The following is an 18083-nucleotide window of genomic DNA, read 5'->3' on the forward strand; positions in this document are numbered from 1 at the left end:
GGTTTCCAGGAAGGATTCCATCTCTTCCAGATTGCTTAGTTTATTGGCATATAGCTGTTGATAAAAATTTCTAATAATCCTTCCAATTTCAATGGTGCTCTTTGTGACCTCTCCTTTTTCATTCATAATTTTAATAATCTGGGTCCTTTCTCTTTTCTTTTGGATAAGTCTTGCCAGTGGTCTGTCAATTTTATTGATTCTCTCAAAGAACTAGCTTCTAGTCCTGTTGATCTGCTCTACTGTACTTCTGGTTTCTGCTTGATTGATTTCAGCTCTAATTTTGGTCAACTGCTTCCTCGTGCGTGGATTAGGCCTGTCCCTCTGTTGCTGTTCCAGCTTCTTGAGGTGAGAATATAAAAACTGCATTTTAGATTTTTCTATTCTTTTGAGTGAGGCTTGGATGGCTATGTATTTCCCCCTTAGGACTGCCTTTGCAGTATCCCATAGGTTTTGGACTGCTGTATTTTCATTCTCATTGGTCTCCATAAATTGTTTAATTTGATTTTTGATTTCCTGGTTTATCGAGTCATTCCTGAGCAGTATGGCTCTTAGTCTCCAAGTGTTTGAGTTTCTTCCAAATTTTTCCTTGTGGTTGAGTTCCAATTTCAGAGCGTTGTGGTCTGAGAATATGCAGGGGATAATTTCAATCTTTTGGTATCGGTTGAGACCTGTTTTGTGTCCCAGAACATGGTCTATTCTTGAGAATGTTCCATGGGCATTAGAATAGAATGAGTATTCTTTGGTTCTGGGGTGTAGTGTTCTATATATATCTATGAGGTCCAACTCGTCGAGTATGGCATTCAAAGCCTTTGATTCTTTGCTTAGTTTTTGCCAGGGTGTTCTGTCTATTTCTGATAGTGGAGTGTTGAGGTCCCCTACTATTAATGTATTTTCATTTATATGTCTCTTTATTCTGGATAAGAGTTGGCTTGTGTATCTTGCTGCTCCCCTGTTGGGGGCATATATATTTATAATTGTCATATCCACTTGTTGAATACTTCCCTTAAGAATAATATAGTGCCCTTCTGCGTCTCTAACTATAGTCTGTAGTTTAAAATCCAATTTATCTGATATGAGAATTGCTACCCCAGCTTTCTTTTGAGGACCATTTGCGTGAAAGATGGTACTCCATCCCCTTACTCTCAGTCTGAATGCATCTTTGGGTTTGAAATGAGTCTCTTGTAGACAGCAAATGGATGGGTCATTTCTTTTTATCCAATCTGCAACCCTGTGGCGTTTATGCGATGGTTCAAACCATTTACATTAAGACTGATTACTGATAGATATGATTTTAATGTTGCCATGTTGCCAGTAAAGTCTTTGTTTGTATTGGCTGTGACTTTCTGTTCTGTATCACTCTTGGGGCCTTTTTACTTTTATAGAACCCCCCGTAATATCTCCTGTAGGGCTGGTTTCGTAGTTACAAAATTGGTTAGTGACTGGCGATTCTGAAATGTCTTTATTTCTCCATCAATTCTGAATGACAGCCTTGCTGGATAAAGGATCCTTGGCTGCATGTTTTTCTCTGAAAGAGCTTTAAATATGCTCCCCCAACCCTTTCTCTCATTCCAGGTCTGTGTAGACAGGTCTGACGTAATTCTGATGCTTTTGCCTTGGTACGTGAGAAATTTCTTTGCCCTGGCCGCTTTCAATACTGTATCCTTGCATCTAATATTTGCGAATTGCACTATGATGTGACGTGGCGTAGGTTTGTCGTGGTTGAGCTTGGGAGGGGTCCTCTCTGCTTCTTGGACACGAATGTTTGTTTCCCTTGCTAGATTAGGGAAGTTTTCAGCTACAATTTGTTCAAATATCTCTTCTAGACCTCTGTTTTTCTCCACCCCCTCGGGGATGCCGATGATTCTAACATTGGATCGTTTCATTGAGTCAGTAATCTCCCGTAACCTACATTCGTGGGCGTGGATTTTTTTAAGACCATCTTCTATTTTCATTTTTTCCTCTATTGACCCATCCTCCAATTCACTAACCCTTTCCTCTGCTTCTGCGACCCTGGCTGTCAGAGCCTCTAGTTTTGCCTGCATTTGGCCCATAGAATTTTTAATTTCTGTCAGATTCGCTCTCATTTCTGTCCTTAGGGATTCTATATTCTCAGTAACCTTTTCGTTTATACTTTTTTCAATTCTACTCATCATTTTGACCATCGTTACTCTGAATTCCATTTCTGATAATTTGGTTACATCCATATCCATTATTTCTGTGGCAGAGGCCACAGTCTCACTGTCTTTTCTTTGCTGGGGGGGGCTTCTCCTTCTTGTCATTCTGATGAAGAGAGGTTGCGGGGTTTCCAGAGCCCAAATTATTGACTGGGTCCCAGGCCGTGCCCCTTGTTTTATAGGGATCTTAGGGATGTGGGCTTCTTCTTTAAAGATTTTATTTATTTATTTATGTGGCAGCCAACCAGCGAGAGAGGGAACAGAAGCAGGGGAGTGGGAGAGGAAGAAGCAGGCTCCCAGCGGAGGAGCCCGATGAGGGACTCCTTTCCGGAACGCTGGGATCACGCCCTAAGCCGAAGGCAGGCGCTCAATGACTGCGCCACCCAGGCGCCCGGGTTGTGGGCTTCTTGATTTTTCAGCCTGACTTCTGTGTTCTGGGGGAGGGGCCTGCCGCGCCGATACTCAGGCAGCCCTGTTTGGGTAGAGTCTCGGTGCTCCCTGCGAGGGGGGATGGGGATGGGCACTCCCTGAGCCGGTATTTCCAGGCTTTTGTTCTCTGGCGGCTTTCCCTGGCGGTTTGCTATGCCTCTTCTGAGAGTCAGAGCAGCAGCGGCCAAATTTCAGCCTCTGTCACGGAACAGAGGGATTGCGGCCCGTTCTCTACTAATGTTCTGGCCACTTTAACTCTGTCTCTGTTGGTGCTGCTCAACCCTGCAGCGTCCCGGGATGTGCGCCCCACACCCGGCGTCCCAGCCCTCACTTCCAGGGCCCGCGCGTCTCTGTCCTTTGTGTTTCTAACGCCGCCAGCCGCCAGCCGCCCCGCGCGCGCTCCCGGATCTCCCGGTCTCAGTCTGGATCCAGTGAGCACACCGGGATTCCGGTGTTCCGCGAGATGCCTGGTGGCGCGCGCACCCGGCTCACGGTCTCAGTCTGCTGTTTTGCGGGTGCCGTCCGCGAGGCCCGCCCGCTCTCCCGTGCAAGTGGCTACCGCTTCCCGGCGCCCGAACGCAGCGGCTCCCTCCCCCTTCCGTTTATCTTCCGATATCTGTGCACAGTTTCATGGCTCCCCGCTTCGTACCTCAATACTCAGCGCTGGAGATGTTCATTTGTAGAGATCCAGATGCGTCTTCCTGCGTCTCAGGCTGGTTCCGTGGTTGTTTAGGCTGGTCTGGTACCTATCCAGCTCGACTCGGAGGACCGGCTGAAAACGGTGTCTCCTACTCCTCCGCCATCTTAACCAGAGCGATGTTTGGACTTTAGAACCTGAAAGTGCAATGGTAGGTAGGAAACTTCCTCTCAGAATTTAGGGTTTACTTTATCGAAATAAGGATCTGTTAAATTGATTAAAACCTAAGACAGAGGTGGCTCTGATGATCTGGGGGCCTAAGTTAGCAAACCCAAATCTAAGCCTGTAAATGCCTCAAGGTTACAAAATCAAAACGCTAGGGACAAGGAATCACAAACAGCCAACCAGCCTGTAAGCTGTAGCCAACCAAATAATTTTCCTTTTTTGCTTCCAGACTCTCTTTATGTCTTTCCCCTGGTTTCCGTGGGCAGTGCTCCTAACCACTTCTTGTTTGGTGCTGCCCAAGTGAAATCGATTTTTCTCAAATAAACTCTTAACACTTTTAATATGTCTCAGTTTTTCTTTTCTATGAACTGGTATTAACAGAACGATTTGAGGATTATGAACACCTCCATGTTTGGGCTTTTGTACTTCAGTGACTCTGACATATTTGCTGGGTGGTAAAGACTTGGTATATGATGGTTCTTTTGCAACAATGAAAAGATAAGAAGGAAAAACAAACATCGTTTCTTTTTCAGTTGAGGTCATAAGGCTGAATTCAAATAAGATAATATTTTGAAAACCCTCACACTCAAACTTATTAGAATTGTTTGATGTAAATATCTTCTATTTGTTTTTGTTTTGTTTTGTTTTAAAGATTTATTTATTTGTTTGACACAGAGAGAGAGAGAACAAGCAGGGGGAGTGGGAGAGGGAGAAGCAGGCTCCCTGCTCAGCAGGGAACCCGATGCAGGACTTCATCCTAGGACCCTGGGATCATGACCTGAGCTGAAGGCAGATGCCTAACCTACTGAAGTCACCCAGGTGCCCCAATTATCTTCTATTTGAATGGAAATATTTGTGAGTTTGCTTCAGATTTGTCAAGTACTCATGAATATAAAATATTATTACTATATTTTTTCATGAAGTCATCATCTTAAGTAAGAAAAAATGTACTCTTTTGGTGAAGAATTTAAATTATCCTTTACATTATCCTTTCTAAAAGTATTTATTGGCAACATCAACATAATTTTTTAAAGAATTCTAAGTGTGATTTTTTTCCTCGGAAAAATACTGTTTAGAATAGTCTTAAACATTGATTTCTTATTGCTTTACGCACTTTAAAAATATTTTTTTTCCTACTGTTTTTTCCTCCAATGTCAGACAGTTTGGTTTAATCTATACACTATTTTGCAGTTAAAAAGCCTATTTCATATGTATTTGATAAATTAGTTCAATGCCAAATGATTTTGACATGATTCTCATCTCATCCTAGAATCTGTATGCTTTAAATGCACACTGATAAACATATTGACAAATAGAAGAAGCACACTGGAAGAATCACAGTTCTCTGCTTGTAATAATGTAAAATGAAGGAAAGAAAAAAATGGGAATGCTATAGGTCAAAGAGAGAGAGAGAGAGAGAGAGAGGAGAAAAGCTGTTTATTTTTCCGTATGTCATTGTTTCTTAAACAAGAACAATGAAACACTGACCACAAATGGCTTAATTAATCTCCAGGCACAGCCTCTAGTATTGCCCCAGATTTGGGCTGACATTTGATGACAATGTAAGACATTTGTCTCTTGGGAATCTATTTAGTTGGCCTTACATTTGTTGTTATAGTTACAAACCACAAGGAATGAAGGTTTTCAGAGAATCACAAGTTACAGTAAGAATGGAACGGTATGTTCTAGGTCATAGACCATTTCTATGTATCTGTATTCCTAATATAATGCTAATAATGCTCATTTAATTTCTTTATATGTAAGAAAGACACTTCTAATTTCAGAAAGAGGTGGTCATACCAATCAATGGTAAGTATCAATAGAAAAACACCAACTGTTCTTAAAGTACAATTTATGTAATGGATAGATGATTCTAACTTCACTTTAATGGATATTTTTTTTTCTAAAAATGAACTAATGCCTATTTTAGATTTCTGTTTTGGTTCTCTGTTAAAACTTTTAGATACAATATCTAAATGCTTCCTCCTGAGTGTATAAGTATGATTCAGTAAAATGAACCTGATGCTGGCAGTGAAGAAGGAAAAAAAAACTTTAGGTTTGCCAATTAAAGAAAAGGAAAGAAGTCTGAAATAAAGTAAGATTTCTGTAAATATTAAATTTGGCACACCTTGTGTTTCTACAACATGGAATGGCCATCAAGTTAAATGCCTTAAAAAGATGACTGAGAACAATGGTCTTTACATTTCTTCACAAGAGAAGCATGAAAAATTTGCCATATTGTCTGTGTGTGTTTGTGTAAATCACAGTCCTAAAAAAAAAAAAAATCTTCCACTGATATTAAAATGGGATGAAGACATGTCAAAATAATTTGTCAATTAGGATGTTTCTTAAGTGCTTAACACTTTTCCTTCCTAACTATAAATGATGTCATTGAGCACAAGCTACACCAGCTACATTGCAGACAAAAGTTATTAAAAGATGTTTTTATTCATATAGTCAGCAACTGTCGGTACCTAGAAAATGACAGATATGTGGTAAATACTCAAAAATGTTTGCTGATGGATGGGTATTAAGCTGTAAAAAAACCGTATAATACACAGTCTAATATTTTAAGAACTATCTTTCCCTGGAGATATTTCTATAAATATGCAATTTTAGATGTTGAGAGAGAATAAAATTGTAAGTATAGATTTGTAAGGCCATCAGAAGAAATGGTTGTCTCTTCCCCTTACCCAAGCTTCCTTTCAAATGTACATACAGAGTATATACATACATACATACATACATACATACATACACACACACATACATCAGTGTAATTCCTAGAAAGCAAGTGAGTAGGAATGATGGGGCTAGGGTTAAGGGGGCCTAATGGTGTCCATGTCATCCTAGGAGGTACAATTACACTAAAAAAAAAAATGCTGAGCAAGAAAGAATGATGCATTCCCCAGAGAAAGACGGAGAGCTGGACTGGGAACTGTGCTTGTGCTCCTCAGAGAATTGGCTCCACACCCAACTAACAGAGATGCATGATAAAGGCAAGACCACACATTTCTGTTTACTGAAAAGTAACGGGGGAATCAACTCTTCCTCTTTCCGTATGAGAGGGAAGAAAAAGTACTGTCAAACAAGGAAAAGGAAACAACGTGCAATGTCCCAGAGGAAGAGCACACTTAAGAAACTGATTTCTCACTGGAACAAAGGACACTGTTAAGGTCAATGATGGACATCAGACATGTGGGTCATGGAATTCCCCCGCAGTGCAGTGAGACTATCTAGGCAACCATGACTTAGGGGGTAAGTGGCAGCTTCTCTGGTAAGAGGGAGGGTGACTCAAGAGTAGTACTAACCACCTCCCCTCTCCCCCCAACTTTGGCCAGATCTTCCTCTGTGATCTTGGGTTATTTGTCTTACTGAATATAAAAGTAGCACAAATATGAACTTTTTCTTAAAGAGACGATTTTAGGATTTTCTTATAAGCAACAGACAAGAAAAAAAAAAAAAAAAGAAGCAGCAGCTACCTCTATGATTTCATTGGTGTTATGGACTGAATTGTGTCCTCCCCCAAATTCGTATGTTGAAGCTCTAAACTCCAGTACCTCAGAGTGTGACTATATTGGAAAGAGGCCTTTCCGGAGTGATTAAGTTAAAATAAGTCACTTAGAATCAGCCCTAATCCAATCTGCTGGTCCCCCTTTATTGGAAGAGGAAATCTGGATTCATAGAGAGACACTAAGCGTGTGTGTGCACAGAGGAAGACCATGGGAGGACACAGTGAGCAAGTGCTATCTGCAAACCAAGACCACGGAAGAAATCAAACCTGCCAACACCGTGATTTTGTGCTTCCAGCCTCCAGAACTGTGAGAAAATACATGTCTGTTGCTTATGCCAACCAGTACTCAGTATTTTGTTATGGCAGCTGTAGCAAACAAATATAGTTAGTAGCCAAACTGCACACAAAATCTCTGTAAAGGTTTCTTTTTAACTCTTTATTTTGAGCCCTAATCTGTTCTCCATCTCTACAACTGTATTATTTCAAGAATATTACGTAAATAGAATCAAGTGTTACATAAACTTTTAGGATTGGCTCTTTTCTCTCAGGATAATTCTCTTGAAATGCTTCCATGTGATTGTGTGGTCCATTCTTTTTTTTTTATTGTTGCATAACATGGTGTGATATGGATACACCACAGTTTGTGTAACTGTTCACACCCGAAGGATATGCGAGCTGGTTCCAGTTTGGGGCCATTACCGATAAAGCTGCTACTAACATTCATGTACAGGGTTTCATGCAGATATATGTTTTCATTTCTCTGGGAAAAATGCCCAAGAGTGTGATTGCTGAGTCATATGGTGAGTATTTTTACTTTTATATGTGCTATGCTGTTTTCCAGAGTGCCATACCACTTTACATCCCCACCAGCCAAGTAGGAGTCCAGTTTCTCCACATTAAGAAACAGATAATGCATGTGTTATGTAAATGTTTCTGGACCACCAAAGTAAGCTGATTTTCTTCTTTTAATTTTTTCAGGTTTGCATACCCTGTATACCCAAACCCAGTAGTGTGCTAGTAAGCTAGCTCTTTGGAATTTAAGAGGGGGAGGGGAAAGCCCCAGTGTATTACAATTGCCTATTTACAGGGTGTAGATATTCCTGCTATGGCTGATTTCAAACTACTGAGACTTCATTGAGAGCAAAGTTGGGAAGATACACATACAAGCAGTTCTCACAACCTGGCACAAGCCATTTCCAGCATACTGCTGCACAGAAATACTCATTCGTGCACGCACACGCACCCCAGATTTATCTCCTTCATAAATATAGATAGAAAATTAAGTAAAATGGTGGCCTGAATTTAACAACATGATGACATAATCAAATGCAGAGACAGATGTAAAATAAAAAGTAGACTATGATACAATTTTGGAAATAAAAAGCATATATTAATATATAAATATATTTGCAGACTAAAAGGGACTGAAAAAAATGTTAATAGTGTTTATTTCTGGGTAATCAGTTGATGAATGATTTTAGTTTTCCTGATTCCGTTTTCTCGGTGTTCCGATTTTTTTCAATGAATGTTTTCTTTTAATCATAAATAAATATTTTGTTATATTTTAAAGTTAAAACCTAAGGGGACAGAGTTATTAAAGAACATAGAATGAAGCAAAATATGGGTGACAATATTATATAATAAAGTGCAAATTGAGTTTGGAAATAGTGACGCTTATTTTAAATGGAAACTAGACAAGATCATATGGAGTGAATCAGAAATATTTCCAGGAGAAAATAGATTTGTGCATGACTTTCCCTTCTCTATCTGAGGAAAATTCTTGAAGAGAATCTATATGTACCTATGTTTGTACCCATGTGAGGGAAGGGGAGAGGCAAGTCCTGGCAGGCAGCTTATTGTGGAAAGGAAAATGAAGTCAGTCAGATGATCCTGACTCTGGATACTCTTCCTCACCAACTACGATATTCAGGGCAAGTCACTCTCTTGAAGCCCCGGTTTCTTCCTCTCTAGCATGGGATTAATATTCCAGATTCATTAGAAGCCTAAATGAAGCAATACATATTTTACAAAGAAGACTTTCCTTCTGTTCTGTCTCATTGTATTTGAAATTATAAGCCACCCAAATCTCAATGTCAGTTTTCATAACGACATCAACAATTACTGGGATAGGAAATGTTTTGCTTTAATGAGCTGGATGGGGTTTTAAAAAACATTAATTTTATGGTTTTCATCGTGAAAAGAGAGATAGTATAATGCTTAAAAGATGGGTATTATATTTCAAAAATCTGTTACAGAAAGGAAATTTTTACCTTTTCTGTGATCTACTCATTTGTCTATTCCTTCAAAAGACATTTACAGAGTAGCAACTCGGTGAAAATCAGCATAATTTCAGGAGAAAGTTACCAGAGAATACAAGATAAATGACACCCTGGGGCCAAGACATTTTCCATACCTCCAGTAGATGGCATTTGGCACATTTCAGTGCAGATGGCAACAGCTGGTGGTGCTGTCTCTGTCCATTCCTCCTGTGCTAATAGGTGCCTATAGGCCCATGTCCACTAATGCTTGAGGTTAGGGCAAGCCCTTATTTGGCATAACAAAACAGAATGTATAAAGTGTACAATGGATATCCAAATGTATAATCCTCTCTTCCAGAATTACCCAATCTTTGAATTACTAGGAAATGATAATAGCCACATTCAAATCATCTCTTCCTGCCGGCCTTCCTTTCCTCTCAAAGCAGCAAGCTGTGCTATTGTTTCATAGCAACCCTTTCCCCACTATTTAGCCATGCCCATCGTATTAGTCTGCTCTAGCTGCTATAACAAATACCACATACTGGGGGGTGTAAACTACAGATATTTATTTCTCAGAGTTCTGGAACCTGAGATGTGCAACAGCTAAAGTCACCAAGGGATGAAGGGGAATTTCCCACTGGCATCTGCACAGCTGCAATGAGGAGGGTAAGGATAATAGAGTATGAAGCTGGAGCTTCAAATGTGCTAGGGATTTCCAAGAAGAGAGCATGTGTGAGACAGCCTCCATTTGAAAAGGCTACAGAGGAATGCTTATCATCGGGAGTTGGGGCCGATTTCATTTAAAGAAAGAAAATGAAGCGAACTTTCAAAAATTTGAGAGATGTTATAGAGAAATTTGCTGATGACTAATTATGAGTTCCAGAGGTTTCCCTCCAGAATGGATTTCAAGAGTTGGGACAGATGGAAGAGGTGTCTGGAATAAGGGAGATACAGAGCTATGTGGGCATGGAATTCGAGCATGAGAGACAGGCCAGGGAGCCTCAGCCCTCTCTTTTAGGCTTGTCAAGGTAACAAAGGTAAACAAGAATACATGGCATGATGTGATAATTCAGACAGACGGGATTGGAGTGTAGGAGAGTGGGTAAGAATCTTGCCATGAGTGTGTGGAGCTATCAAAGAAGATGAGTAGGTCAGAAATGGGGTAAAGTTACCAGAAACATGTAGAATTTAGAAGAAATATATTCCAGCTTGAAATTATTGGTATTGATTTACAAATATGATCAGTAAAGGGGCAGTTCTACTGTAACCTTTTAGGAATTATTGTTTCATTACACATACATTTATAATCACATGTATTATAACAGTATTTAGTGCTGGTATTATATACTCATTCTCAAATTAATGTTTAATGAAAATATTTAACTATAATTTCCTTCATGAATACAATATTTAATTGTAAAAAGTCAACCTAATTGGAAAGTATACAGAGAAGTAAGATAAACTTACATATACTACCATCTGAAGTTAATGACCATTAACATAAACATTAACAGCACATACCTCAGATCATTTTTTAATATGATTTTTTAAGTAAGTAAACTCAACAAATACTCCTATGAACATTTTGGCTGACCCATTCCTCTTCCTTCTTGTCTACAGGCAACCACAATCATGAAATTTATTTATCCTTCATGTTTATGCCTGTGTACATTTTAACATAGGTATATATCCATGAAAGCATGTAATATTATTTGGTGAGTTTTAATATCTTACATAAATTTTATCATATTATTATCAAAATCATGTTATCTTTACCTGCCAATATAGAATTACCTTCTTTTCACTTAGCATTATACTTGAGAGTTCTAGTCCATCACACGAATACACCATGATGTAATTAGCTATTTAGTTGTCAATTACATTTTTGTTGCTTTTTTAATATTCCAACAATGTCACAATGAATATTTGCGAATACATCTCCTGGAACACGTGCAAAAATTTCTCAAGGGTATTTACTTATAAGAGGAATTGCTGAGTTGTAAGGGATGGGTTTTTCAAACTTATTAGCTATTACAAACTTGGTCTTCAAGGAAGTTGTACCAATTTCTGCTCCAGCTGGCAAAGCTTGAGAATATATATTTACCTATACCCTTGCCTACACTTGGGATTGTCAGACGAATAAATTTGCCAATTTGATAGGTGAGATAATCTATCCCACTCTTTTAATTTGCTTTCCCTTAATTATCAGTGAAGTTGAACTTACTATTATTTGTTTATTGACCATTCTTGTATCATCTTTTATAAATTTCCAGTTCATATCCTTGTCCCATGGATATATTTTATGTTCTGGATTTTATGTTTTGTCTGCTATACATGTTTCAAATATTTTTGGTGCTTGCTTTTAGTTTTGCTTTGGTATCATTTGGAAGATTTTCAATATGATATAATTGAATTGATCAAGTTTTTCTGCTTAAAATCTTTGCTTTTGTGTCTGGTTTAAGGTCATCAGTAACATATTTTAATCTTTGGTGCAATCCATAGAGGTAGCTCACACTATTATTTCATGCAGAGAGCTAGCTCAGCAACGAAGACAGAATGATCAAAATTGTATGACCAGACTCAGAATGGTCATTTTCCAGATAGAGTACTATCAATCATATGAGAAATATGGTACTGATTACAAGATACTGCTAAGTAGGTAGGCTGTAAATGTTGAAAAGAGTAAGTATTTCCCATCCACTTTGCCTTGTACATGTTTTATGTATAGGATAAGTTTGATTGATGAGCTTTGTAAAGTTGTTACAGGAAATGTTTGGAGCAGACGCAGACAACGAAATCAATACTGTCTAGATGGACTGGGTTCATATGAGCAGATTTATTATCTTGACCTTTCACTCCAAATGCCCTGTCTTATTTTGTTATTCTAAAAGTTAAACATACTTATTTATAAAGTGACAGGGAACAGATAACTCTGATGTGGCAACTTTATTAAAATCTCTGGGTTTGGATATAATTTGTGAGCCTGGCACTATTTTTGGCTTCTTTTAAAAGAAGAACAGAATATCCTGTTCCCAGATTAAGGTCATTTCATTGTTTCCTCTACCCTGCTTCCTGGAGGACTGAGTACAGCCAAGTTCTATTATATGTATCTATATGTATCTATATCTATCTATCTATATCTCTATCTATATCATCTATATATCTATATATATCTCCATATAGAGCTTATCTGTGTCTAATGGGTAGATGAGGAAATGGACATAAAAACTACATCCTTTTATTCAGAATATGCACTAAAAGTAGAACACCCTAGTAAGTAAACAAAAAGAGACAGCATAGTTTGTGCACATAGCAGACAGACAATAAATCTGTGCAGAATTAATAGATTAAACATTGTAATATGTTACAATACTCAAAGGATCATGAAGACATCATTTTCTCCATCATCTATGAAGGATTTAGTTGTTTGAGCTTATGCAATTCTTTATTTGGAGATTATAAATTCTGCCCATATGCTTTTGGAGCTAAATTGTTTCAATTTTTTGCCACATACTTCATACAAACAAAGGCCTGATAAGTCCCAAAGCTCTAGCATTGTATTCACCATGTAGCTGTATGTTTTATAAAAGAGACATTAGTATACTTACACAAGATAACGCTAGAATGCTGATGTCTTTACGCTCAGGAAAATACCCAGTGGAATTTACTACTTGGTTTTTCACATTTTGTAGGGAAAGGAATTTCACATAACAGCTGGTGAAATCCAATAAGCTAGATACATTAGGGATTTTTCATAGTCCCTTGAAAATTCAATTGGTATAAATAAGCATGTTTTTCTATACTTCTGTCTACATAGTGTTTTAAAGTTTTAAGATAATAAAAACTGCATCTTACTTTATAAACAGTGTTTTGTAGTAGCTAAAAAATCCCTGAAGACTAGATACTACCTTGATATTGTGCTTGTATCAGTGCAATTGCTCTTGAAAATTATTAAGTAATCAAACTTGGTTCCTTTTTTGTATCAGTATTTATAAGTAGGTTGGATGACTGCTTGGAATACAAAAATTGGTTCAAACTATTTGCTACAGACTATCTCTATGGCCTCATAACCGAATGCTTGATGTTTCCCAAACCCTGCCTAACTTAATGCCACAGAGAGTTTCTGACGATTCATTTTACCCAAATTACTGCTGATGTATTTCTTATAGTGGACAAGTGACATTCCGTCCTTTTCAAATTGTAGCTATCTTTATTCAATTTGATCTTTTTATTGTCCATCCTCTAGCTTTACCTCTTCTTACATCTTTAGTTTCCATAACCTACAGAATACCATATAGTCTTTCCATTAAAACAAATTAATATCATTCTTACTTGGAATATTTGACAACTGCTGAAAAAATTACAGTACCATGGGGTGTTGTAAATGGGGTTAATAATTAGCAGCTATTCCTATCCACTGGTGACCTTTTGGAATGGTTAGATAGTACTCTGTTAAGTCCATCCTTTTCAGGTGTATCCAGTTCAACTCAACAAGCCCCTTGAACAAATCTGTTACCGAGTTTCTCCCAAGAGAGTATATGATTGAAAGTTTTAGAAACTTCACTGGACATTAGAAGATTGTAAAGGATCTTCTTCACTTCTAGACTTTGACAATCTTAATAAAGTCTAAAGAAACACATTGAAGAAGCACAATGTTTTAGGGCTAGCTTATCTCCCCTGTAAGTTTTATTGATAAAGAAATTACGGACAGTCCTAAATCATTGCAGTTATCATTAATCTTTTTCAGAGAAGCATCCTAGTCAGTTATCAGGCTCTCAAGAATTAAAAAGAAATATCTTTCAGCTACCTTTTCCTTTGCTATCCTGTCCTGTTTTTCTAGGAATTTTTTTTAAATCCAAAAATTGGTGAAGTGGAACAGACACACAGTAATGCCATGTCAACATTTATTTATGGCCTGCCAGTTAAGATAGACAAAATAAAAAAGGAGAGGATTTTAAAAATAGTGCTTGCAAAGAACTCCATGGTGAGGTGCTACATCTCACATGTCAAACTGGGAATGGAGACAGTACAATCTATATCTGTGATTATTTGCTTGGGTACACCGTCCATTTCCCCAGATCCTACATTAATCATTTTATTTCTACTTGCTTGACATGACATTCCAACTTCAGAATAGTAAATGCTCTGTTTTTGTTTATCTCTTGCATTTCATGATTTCCACAGACCTTATTAGATTTTATAGGTTCTATTTATTTTAAATATAACAAACCATACGTTATGAACGGCATGTATTGTAAAGGTCTATAGAATTATTCAGTTATTTAGAATTTGGAATAATTTTGCCCATAAAGGTAACGCTACGAAAGCACATTAAATTTTTAGAGCTAATGGTGAAACTGCACCTACTTCATGATGCACCAAAACTGTAATTCTGAAGGTAACATTTCTTTCTGAAAATCATCATTTATAATTTTCTCAGATAGGTGTAGGATTTTCTTAAGCAGCTATTCAACCATCTATCCATTAAGTCACCTTAAAAATATTGAATATGTGCATAATAAATGCCAGATACTAGGGATTTAATAGTTCCAGGAATACTATTTCTGTTCCTTAAAAGCATACATAGAGTCTAGCATGGGTGACACAAAGTACTGGGCAAATACAATACAGTGTCAGAGCTGCTTAGCCCTTTTCTCTGCAGCATGATGCACACATTGGTCAAGGGCAAGGCAGGAGGCAGCGAGATCAGTGCTGGAGTTGTTACAATAATTCAGGAGAGATACAGTGTTGACAGAGGAAATGAAAATCAATGAAAATGGTTACAAAAGATATTATGGTAGGAAAGGAGTCCAAGATAACACCCAAGATATTGCCTTGGACGAGTGCAGGATAGTGGATTGGGGAGAATTTATAGTCCAGCTACATTTTCATAATGGAAATCCTCTCTTTATGAGTAAGTAACTGAGCCCAAGACAACCAGTTCTTTGATCAGGGTGACCATTTAAAGTGAAATTTCCCCAATGTTACCAAGATTTTCCTAAAGATTTACTAATCCCTTGATTACCAGTCCCATTAATTTATGTAGCCAAGTATTAAATGATGAGATTTATTCTTTTTTTTCTTTTGAGATTTATTCTGGATAGAACTCAGAGTTACCAGGTTGCGATCACTGCATTCATTTTAATGTATTATGTTTTCTCTTATGTAAGAAAAACCAAGCACTTATCACACTCTTCACCTGCCCCAGTTGTTTAAACTTGTTCATATTTATTAACTGTAATAATGGGGTAATGGAGTGGCTCAGCTCAGCCAATCAAGCAATAAGGAGATTTTTTTTCTTCTCCCTGAAATACCAACTATATAGGTAATTTGTTCAATGAAAGAACTTCAAACTTAAGATTTCACTGCCAGGTATTTTTATGCATTGCTTTCTCCTTATCATTTATTACAAGTAGCTAAACTGAACATGTGGCACTTAATACTAAATTATAATAACCTATTTTCTTAATAAGTTTTCAGATAAATGTTTCTCAACTCTCTTTGGGTGCAAACTTCTTTTCAGAATTTTTGGCAGGCGAGGGTATCTTGGGAAATAAATATCTATCCATTTTTCCTGCTCATATTTACATGGGTTCAAACTGCCAACTTTCATAGAAGATTGGGCTCTACTCTTTTTTTTTTTTTTTAAACTTTACTTTCATGCAAGATTGGGTGCATGGTTTTTGGTTTTCCAACATTCTCTCTTGTAAAGTTGACTTACAGTGCAAATTCCATAGCTCTACTTTATTTAATATTCCAGACGCCTCAATCTGTTTCATTTTGGGTGTTATTCTTTTGGCAATATATTCCTATCTTTCTCCTTCAGAGACCGAATGACATTCATTCCCTTGCAGATTTGACACATGACTTGTTCAAACATACGATTCCTTCACTTCCTAGCACATTCCCCCTCTCTGACTGTCACTCTAATCCTTTTGCACCTTTGGAGTATATTTCCTTTGTTCATTTTCACATTTTTCCTCTGGCTAAGTACTTTGTCAGTCAGAAAATGATTCACTGAATTTGTTTATCAAATGCAGTGTAATTTGACATAGTATTGTGTTTCTAACACTTACCCTTTCATTAATGTTGTTCCCTTGTTATCTTATTTATCATTCATATTTCCTTGACAGTTCTTTACAAGAAGACCACTTTCCCTGCATTATCAGTTTTTTTCAACCCTTGTCCATTTAAACTAGTGCATAAGATTCTGAAAGAGAAACTTACTTTTTGTTAATAATAATAAAAACTTAATGAACTCATTTTCTTAAATTCTTCCAAGAAAAAAAATTATTACAGTTTAGAAGAAATAACTGTTCATTCTTTCTCTTTTAAAGAAAAAATTCAATTTGAATAATGAAACTTTTTATGTAGGGAGTACATTAAAAGCACTTTTAGTCATTGCTTTTCGACAGCAATGACAACAACAACAATATATTTTTAACTGTCTGAGATTGCTGAGTTTAGAAGGAGGGATGATTTAAATATGGGTAGGAATTGATGACAGTTGGGAAATGAGCCATCAATGTTAGCAGAAGCTTTTCACTGATCCCCGGTGTTTTTTACTGCCCACGTTTAAATAAGCAAGCCTGTCTATTTTGATCTCATATAATACAGGGGGGAAAAAAACCCAAGTCTAATTAAGGATTTAATTTATGTGTGGTTACGTTTGTCAGTCCATGTTTACTGTATCTCAGATCACAGATATTGTCTTGCTATTATTAAAGTTAACTTGATTAGTGGGTCCATCATGGTCATTAGGTCACAATTTTTTATGATCTACATAGCTTACGTAGCGTGGTCTCAACAACCACTATCTAAAATCAGTAAAATCCCGTTTTACACTAAGCTTTGCTTCATCTTCAGAAAAGAAAGCGTGTAACAATATATTATAGAGATCAATTAGTAATACCTTTCTCTGTGTCCAGAATGATATTGAAACTATAACATGAAGACAGCACTGAACCTAGGATAAGAGTCTCTGCTTCACCTTGCACTAACTACCCAACTTGAGACAGTATAATGAACTTTCTGGAATCACTGTTTTTCAAAAAGAAGGGTAATTGCCCTTTCTACCACGAAAGGTTTTTTTGAAAAATATCATGTAAGATAATGAAGATATATGAAAAACCTATAAACATGAATATTGTATTTATCCTAAAACTCCTTCTCCAAGATAACCTCTTACCCAAACATGATAGGCATTGCTTTTCCTAAACAATTTATTGCTTAGTCCACTTCAAGCACTAGTTTTATATTTCCTTCTTTCTTTGAAACTGGAGAATCATTGTTCACCCATATTAGTAAGAAAGATTCAATCAGATCATTGCCCTGACATCTTCTATATACTTACTAACTCTACATGCTTACTTACTATTCCTATTTTCTGTTTTGAAATAGACATTTTCCATTCCAACCACCCCCATCCCCACCTTGTCCCCCATGTAGACTAAATACTTCAGACTGGGCTATGTAGTGGAATTCTGGAAATAGGTTTAGAGATGGGTATTCCTTTTTAATTACCTAAACATGATGTCCTCAATATTTTAAAGAGTAACTATTTCTGATGTGTTCAAACCTTATGATAAATCAAAGTCTCTGGTACTTGGAGAAAGTGGTCTGTCCCACGGATAGCAATTTTTACTTTGCCCAGATAAGATTTCCCTCCAGGAAATGGTGGGGAGCTCTAAACTGTGGTCTAGTTTTTAACTTCTCTCTTCACTTTGTGTCCTTCTTTTTGATTTTCCCTATTGCCCATCTTTAGTAATTTTTAAAAAAACTCATTGGCACATCTACAAGTAGGGAAGGATTTATGAAATTTAATTAAGATCATATGGTGCACAGCG

Source organism: Ursus arctos, unplaced genomic scaffold, assembly GCF_023065955.2.
Source record: "Ursus arctos isolate Adak ecotype North America unplaced genomic scaffold, UrsArc2.0 scaffold_3, whole genome shotgun sequence".
Lineage (NCBI taxonomy): Eukaryota > Metazoa > Chordata > Mammalia > Carnivora > Ursidae > Ursus > Ursus arctos.